This window comes from Dermochelys coriacea, chromosome 24 (assembly GCF_009764565.3).
Source record: "Dermochelys coriacea isolate rDerCor1 chromosome 24, rDerCor1.pri.v4, whole genome shotgun sequence".
Lineage (NCBI taxonomy): Eukaryota > Metazoa > Chordata > Testudines > Dermochelyidae > Dermochelys > Dermochelys coriacea.
Window position 1 is genome coordinate 7,492,254 of NC_050091.1, and position 6,984 is coordinate 7,499,237.

The window sequence follows — 6,984 nt, forward strand, 5'->3', positions numbered from 1 at the left end:
GTTCCAGGGTTGCCCAAGCGGGGTTGCCGCTGCGGGGGCAGTTTGGATGTGGGAGGGGGCTTGGGGTTGGGGTGAGGGGCAGCGCTTATTGAGGGGGGGTCTTCCCGAAAGTGGCCAGCACATCCCTCTAGCTCCTAGACGGAGGGGCCAGGGGGCTCTGCATGCTGCCCCTGCCTGGAGGCACCACCCCCACAGCTCCTATTGGCTGTGGTTCCTGGCCAATGGGAGCTGCCTGCCCCCCCAGCACCAGCAGGGGTCCCGGGCCACACCACCACCCCCACGGTGCCCCCAGACTGCCTCCTCAGAGCACCCAAGTTTTACTCATGGGTATAGTGCAAGTCATGGACAAGTCACAGGCCGTGAATTTTTGTTTACTGCCCGTGACTTGTCCATGACTTTTACTAAAAATACCCATGTCTAAAACGTAGCCTTATTCATGGTATTTGTTGTGTAGATCATAATCAAACACAAAAGACCGAACAACCTTTTTTGTGACAAATTCTGTTCTTGCTTCGATGCAGGTGGATTGACGACCTCTTCTGGATCTAAAAGCACCAGCCTCTCCACCTTGCGCTAAAAGAGCACGTGACTCATTATTAGCTCTTAGGCAGTAGCAGACTTATCAGGCTCTTGTGGCACCTTAGAGACAAACTAATTTATTTGAGCATAAGCTTTCGTGAGCTACAGCTCACTTATCAGGCTCTGTGTTCTGTAGCCACTAAAGAGGGCTAAAGAACCACACTGGTATCCTCACACCCATTTCACAAATTTGAGGGGTGTGTCTGGAGGCCAGGGCTGCCTCCGTGATAAGACTTAAAGAGTGGGGAGGACAGAGGGTGAAATTCACCCATGTGCAGAGGGAACGTGAGTGGTCCATAGAGCAGCCCCCCTCCTCAAAGCGGAACAAGTTTCTCCAGGAGGCTTGATTTGCCATCTCCTTGCACCAGTGCAGAGTGTGGCGTGAAACTCCGCTGCATCACAATGGTAGCATTGTTGCGCTTACTTTGCACTAGTGTAAAAGACAGCCCTGTTACAATCACGGCATGAACACAAGAGACGTTAGATAAAAACAAAAATTCTCTTTCTGGAAGGTCATAACAACACAACTGTATTTCTTAGCATTCAGAATGATAATACATAAGAACCCCAAAACAGAGAGAGGCAAAACGGGCTGCTCCCTAAAACAGGCACACCTCAATCCACCTTGCTCTAGGCTAACTCTCTGTAGAGACTGAACATTGCTGCTAGATCCAGTCTTACGCTTCCCTACAGAGCTCTTGCAAGCAGAACCAGGAAAACCCCCTGAAATTTAGAGACAGTTTACACTTTTAAACTGTTTTAAGATGCTCCAAGCACAAAGGTGCAGTGCAATGCCAAAGAGGGCCTGTGATGACCACCATAAAAGCACAAATGTCTAGGAGCCTACGCCAGTTAAGCACCCACATCCCTTTGAAATTTCAAAGGCTGCTTTGGAAATTTCAGTCTAAACACTCCTTTCCTTCTGCCAGAGCTGGATTAAAGGTCCCTTGTAAAGAGAAAAGTAAACTGGGTTCACACCCATATTTTTACTGCCTTGTTTTGTTTAAAGGCCTGAAAGCCTTTTAAAATTGGCCCTGCTTGGTTTTATACTTTTAGAAATATCTGGTCTGTCAAGTCTCTTTTCTGCTGGGTGGGCTTGGAGAACTAAATGGGGAGCAGCCTTCCGGGAGCTGGGAGGATCTTTAATGAAGAGAGCATTCTTCCCAACTGTTTGCCGAGCATTTGAGTTAAACGGGTGTTTGGTTTTTGAAAGGATGCTTAAAGTTAAGCATATGCTCAAGTGCTTAACTAAGACTAAAAAAAGATAGTTTTTTTATTTTGTTCTGTTTTTTTTGGTCGGGTCACTGTTTAAACACATTTATGAGTCACGCTTTGCCCCGACTTGCTTTTTTCAGTCAAATATGTAACCAAAGCTCCAGTATTTACCTAATAGTTCCTGGCAGTGGCAGCATCTCGTTGTAATGAGGAAAATAAATGTTTGATTTTGCAGCTTGAATGACAAAACACAATAGCTGAGGTGCTAAGCAGGATTCTCTCTCCAGTACCTTTACCAGACATGCACTTTGATTGCTTAGCTTTGGAAGGGCAGGGAGGGTGGGGGGGAACAGAAAAATCTTTACAGGTCTGTTCCTGAACTAGTGGAGAATTGGTAAGACTGTGTCACAAGAAGTAATGAAACTGGATTGAGATGGGGAGCGCCTTTTATCCAGGCTCAGTCCAACTTTTAGTTGTTGTTAATGCCAATTTAACTCAAAGGCCTGACCGGGGGGAGGGGAGGGAGAAAAGCTTTCTTTGTTAAAGATACAACAGTCTGACCCTATCCTTAAAGGCTGAAAAACATTCTCAGTCCATATCACTGGGCCCTGCAAAAGCAGGGATGACCTGCTTTGAAAGCCTTATGGCTGTTCTTTTAAACAAAACAACAACCCTGCTTTGATGACTCAATTCAACTACATGAGCAAGAGGGTTGGAGGCTCATCTAAGCGGAAAGACCAGTCTTCCCGCAATTCCTCAGTGAGCATCAGTTCGTTCCACCCTGGAAACATGACATCATCAGTGCACGCTCTCATTCGCAGAGCAATACCTCTGAGGGCGGAAGCAGACACAGCTGATGGATCCCTGGTGCCAATGATCAGATCACGCCTGGGTTGCAAAAGTCACCCTTGTATGTAAACTGAAGAAGGCGTGTGCGCACAGGTGTCTGTGCACGAGCGTGCGCACAGGTCTATGTTAGATTGTGAGGCCAGAGGGGCCTATTAGCTCATCTAGTCTGACCTGTATAACAGGGGCTGGAGAATTGCACCCTATTACCTTGTATGTGCTTTGTTTATTTTAAAGGGCTGCTGGAAGATACGAACTGCGGACCATTTGTGATGAACCTGCGGAAAATTCCCCCCGAATTCTGAAACTCTGCTGCATAACGGAAATAGCATTTGTTAGACTTCTCTATATTACCTGTGCAATTTAAGGCCCAAACTGAGATCAGGGTCACATTGTGCTGGGTGTTGCACAGACGCAACCTGAGAGACTCTCTGCCCCAAAGAACTCCCAGCCTAGATAGGCAAAGACAGGCTGATGGTTGTCATTTTACAGATGGGAAAATTGAGGTCCAGAGCGATGGTGCGATGTGTCAAAGGTCACACAGGGCGTTAGTGGCAGAGCTGGGAACTGCATGCAGGGGTCTTAATCCCCTCACTCAGCCCCAAGAAAGTTCTACCGCTTAATTAGAGCTTTTTTTCAGCTGAGTTGCTCAAAGCCCTCCCGTCCGACAGCCTGGTGAGCGGCACGGACGGACAAGGGGGTTCCGTGACAAGCCCAAGGGTGAGTTCGTTCTGCACACCGTTCCTTTCCCTTTTCAGTACAGCGTGTGTCCCCTTACGTACAGGGCAGGGACGCTGGGCAATCCCGATAGCTAGGGCCAAGGCCTGACTGTGTTTCTGAGTGAAGTGTGTGGCAGAGAAAACAGGAAGCTGATGAGGCAGTGGCTGGTCCTTGGAGCAGGGGAAGTGGCTGGGGGGGGCATGTTGCTGCAGCAACCCACACGCCAAGTGTGGTTCCTGGCAGGGCGTTTCGCAGCAACCCAGGCTGCTCTGAGTCAATGGAAAAGCTGAGCTGGGCCTGGAGGCCGGGGGAGAGTTTGTTGGTGTCGTTAATGGCCCTGGTCGCTTCCCCTGGATGCTGGCCCAGCACACTAGAGAGCGGGTCGGGAGTTTAATTCGAGCTGCTCGGGGTTCAAATTCCTGCTGGGGCCTCATATTCCCCCATCTTGGGGTTCCTGCCCACGAGAGAGGCTGGGAGCCAGAGACTGCCAGCTCCTTCATGGCAGGGACCGTCTTTTTGCTCTCTCTTTCTGCAGCACCTAGCACATCTAGGTACAACTGCGATACAGAGGATGCCTTTTGATCCCTCAGTGCTGCCTCCCCAGTTGGCTGGAGGGGGGGGTGAATTGTGACTAATCCCTGGCACCCCTTGTCCTTTTGCCCTTTTCCTGCTTCCCCTCCCCGACAAAGGGGCTGAAGGAACTGCTGCTGCAGCGTGCTCAGAATGAGCCAGTTAGGGGAATGAGGCCCCCAGGAATCTTGTCGGGAACAGAGGGGGGCATTATTCTGTACTGGAGGGTGGAAACTGAGGCACAGAGACTTGCCTAAGGTCATCGAGTGAGTCAGCAGCAGAGCCAGGAATAGAAGGCAGGAGTCCCTCTGTCTCAGATAACTAGCCCCTGCGACCTTTTTCTCAGGTCCCTAGGACATGGCTGCTTGTCTGCTCCCACTGTGCCTAGGATCTAATACCAGGACCGGGTAACCTTGCTGTAGAGTTACCTACAGCTGCAACCCCCAGTTTTGCCCCTCAGCTTGGGGGGCCAGTTGGGATCCAGGGGTTTTGCCGGAAGCTGATGCTGTCCTTGGAGGACGCAAAAAGAAAAGGAGTACTTGTGGCACCTTAGAGACTAACAAATTTATTAGAGCATAAGCTTTCGTGAGCTACAGCTCACTTCATCGGATGCATTTGGTGGAAAAAACAGAGGAGAGATTTATATACACACACACAGAGAACATGAAACAATGGGTTTATCATACACACTGTAAGGAGAGTGATCACTTAAGATAAGCCATCACCAGCAGCAGGGGGGGGAAAGGAGGAAAACCTTTCATGGTGACAAGCAAGGTAGGCTAATTCCAGCAGTTAACAAGAATATCAGAGGAACAGTGGGGGGTGGGGTGGGAGGGAGAAATACCATGGGGAAATAGTTTTACTTTGTGTAATGACTCATCCATTCCCAGTCTCTATTCAAGCCTAAGTTAATTGTATCCAGTTTGCAAATTAATTCCAATTCAGCAGTCTCTCGTTGGAGTCTGTTTTTGAAGCTTTTTTGTTGAAGTATAGCCACTCTTAGGTCTGTGATCGAGTGACCAGAGAGATTGAAGTGTTCTCCAACTGGTTTTTGAATGTTATAATTCTTGACGTCTGATTTGTGTCCATTCATTCTTTTACGTAGAGACTGTCCAGTTTGGCCAATGTACATGGCAGAGGGGCATTGCTGGCACATGATGGCATATATCACATTGGTAGATGCGCAGGTGAACGAGCCTCTGATAGTGTGGCTGATGTGATTAGGCCCTATGATGGTATCCCCTGAATAGATATGTGGACAGAGTTGGCAACGGGCTTTGTTGCAAGGATAGGTTCCTGGGTTAGTGGTTCTGTTGTGTGGTGTGTGGTTGCTGGTGAGTATTTGCTTCAGATTGGGGGGCTGTCTGTAAGCAAGGACTTACAGTAACCAGTCCACACAAGAGATCCACTTCCTGGACACTACGGTGCTAATAAGCGATGGTCACATAAACACCACCCTATATCGGAAACCTACTGACCGCTATTCCTACCTACATGCCTCTAGCTTTCATCCAGATCATACCACTCGATCCATTGTCTACAGCCAAGCGCTACGATATAACCGCATTTGCTCCAACCCCTCAGACAGAGACAAACACCTACAAGATCTCTATCATGCATTCCTACAACTACAATACCCACCTGCTGAAGTGAAGAAACAGATTGACAGAGCCAGAAGAGTACCCAGAAGTCACCTACTACAGGACAGGCCCAACAAAGAAAACAACAGAACGCCACTAGCCATCACCTTCAGCCCCCAACTAAAACCTCTCCAACGCATCATCAAGGATCTACAACCTATCCTGAAGGACGAGCCATCGCTCTCTCAGATCTTGGGAGACAGACCAGTCCTTGCTTACAGACAGCCCCCCAATCTGAAGCAAATACTCACCAGCAACCACACACCACACAACAGAACCACTAACCCAGGAACCTATCCTTGCAACAAAGCCCGTTGCCAACTCTGTCCACATATCTATTCAGGGGATACCATCATAGGGCCTAATCACATCAGCCACACTATCAGAGGCTCGTTCACCTGCGCATCTACCAATGTGATATATGCCATCATGTGCCAGCAATGCCCCTCTGCCATGTACATTGGCCAAACTGGACAGTCTCTACGTAAAAGAATGAATGGACACAAATCAGACGTCAAGAATTATAACATTCAAAAACCAGTTGGAGAACACTTCAATCTCTCTGGTCACTCGATCACAGACCTAAGAGTGGCTATACTTCAACAAAAAAGCTTCAAAAACAGACTCCAACGAGAGACTGCTGAATTGGAATTAATTTGCAAACTGGATACAATTAACTTTAGGCTTGAATAGAGACTGGGAATGGATGAGTCATTACACAAAGTAAAACTATTTCCCCATGAAGAAAAGGAGTACTTGTGGCACCTTAGAGACTAACAAATTTATTAGAGCATAAGCTTTCGTGAGCTACAGCTCACTTCATCGGATGCATCCGATGAAGTGAGCTGTAGCTCACGAAAGCTTATGCTCTAATAAATTTGTTAGTCTCTAAGGTGCCACAAGTACTCCTTTTCTTTTTGCGAATACAGACTAACACGGCTGCTACTCTGAAACCTGTCATATTTCCCCATGGTATTTCTCCCTCCCACCCCACCCCCCACTGTTCCTCTGATATTCTTGTTAACTGCTGGAATTAGCCTACCTGCTTGTCACCATGAAAGGTTTTCCTCCTCCCCCCCTTGCTGTTGGTGATGGCTTATCTTAAGTGATCACTCTCCTTACAGTGTGTATGATAAACCCATTGTTTCATGTTCTCTGTGTGTATGTGTATATAAATCTCTCCTCTGTTTTTTCCACCAAATGCATCCGATGAAGTGAGCTGTAGCTCACGAAAGCTTATGCTCTAATAAATTTGTTAGTCTCTAAGGTGCCACAAGTACTCCTTTTCTTTTTGCGAATACAGACTAACACGGCTGCTACTCTGAAACTTGGAGGACGTTTCATTATGATGGAGCCCTGTGCCTGGGCCCACCTGCCTCGGCCCAGACACAGCAGCAGGCAAACTGGGGGTAAC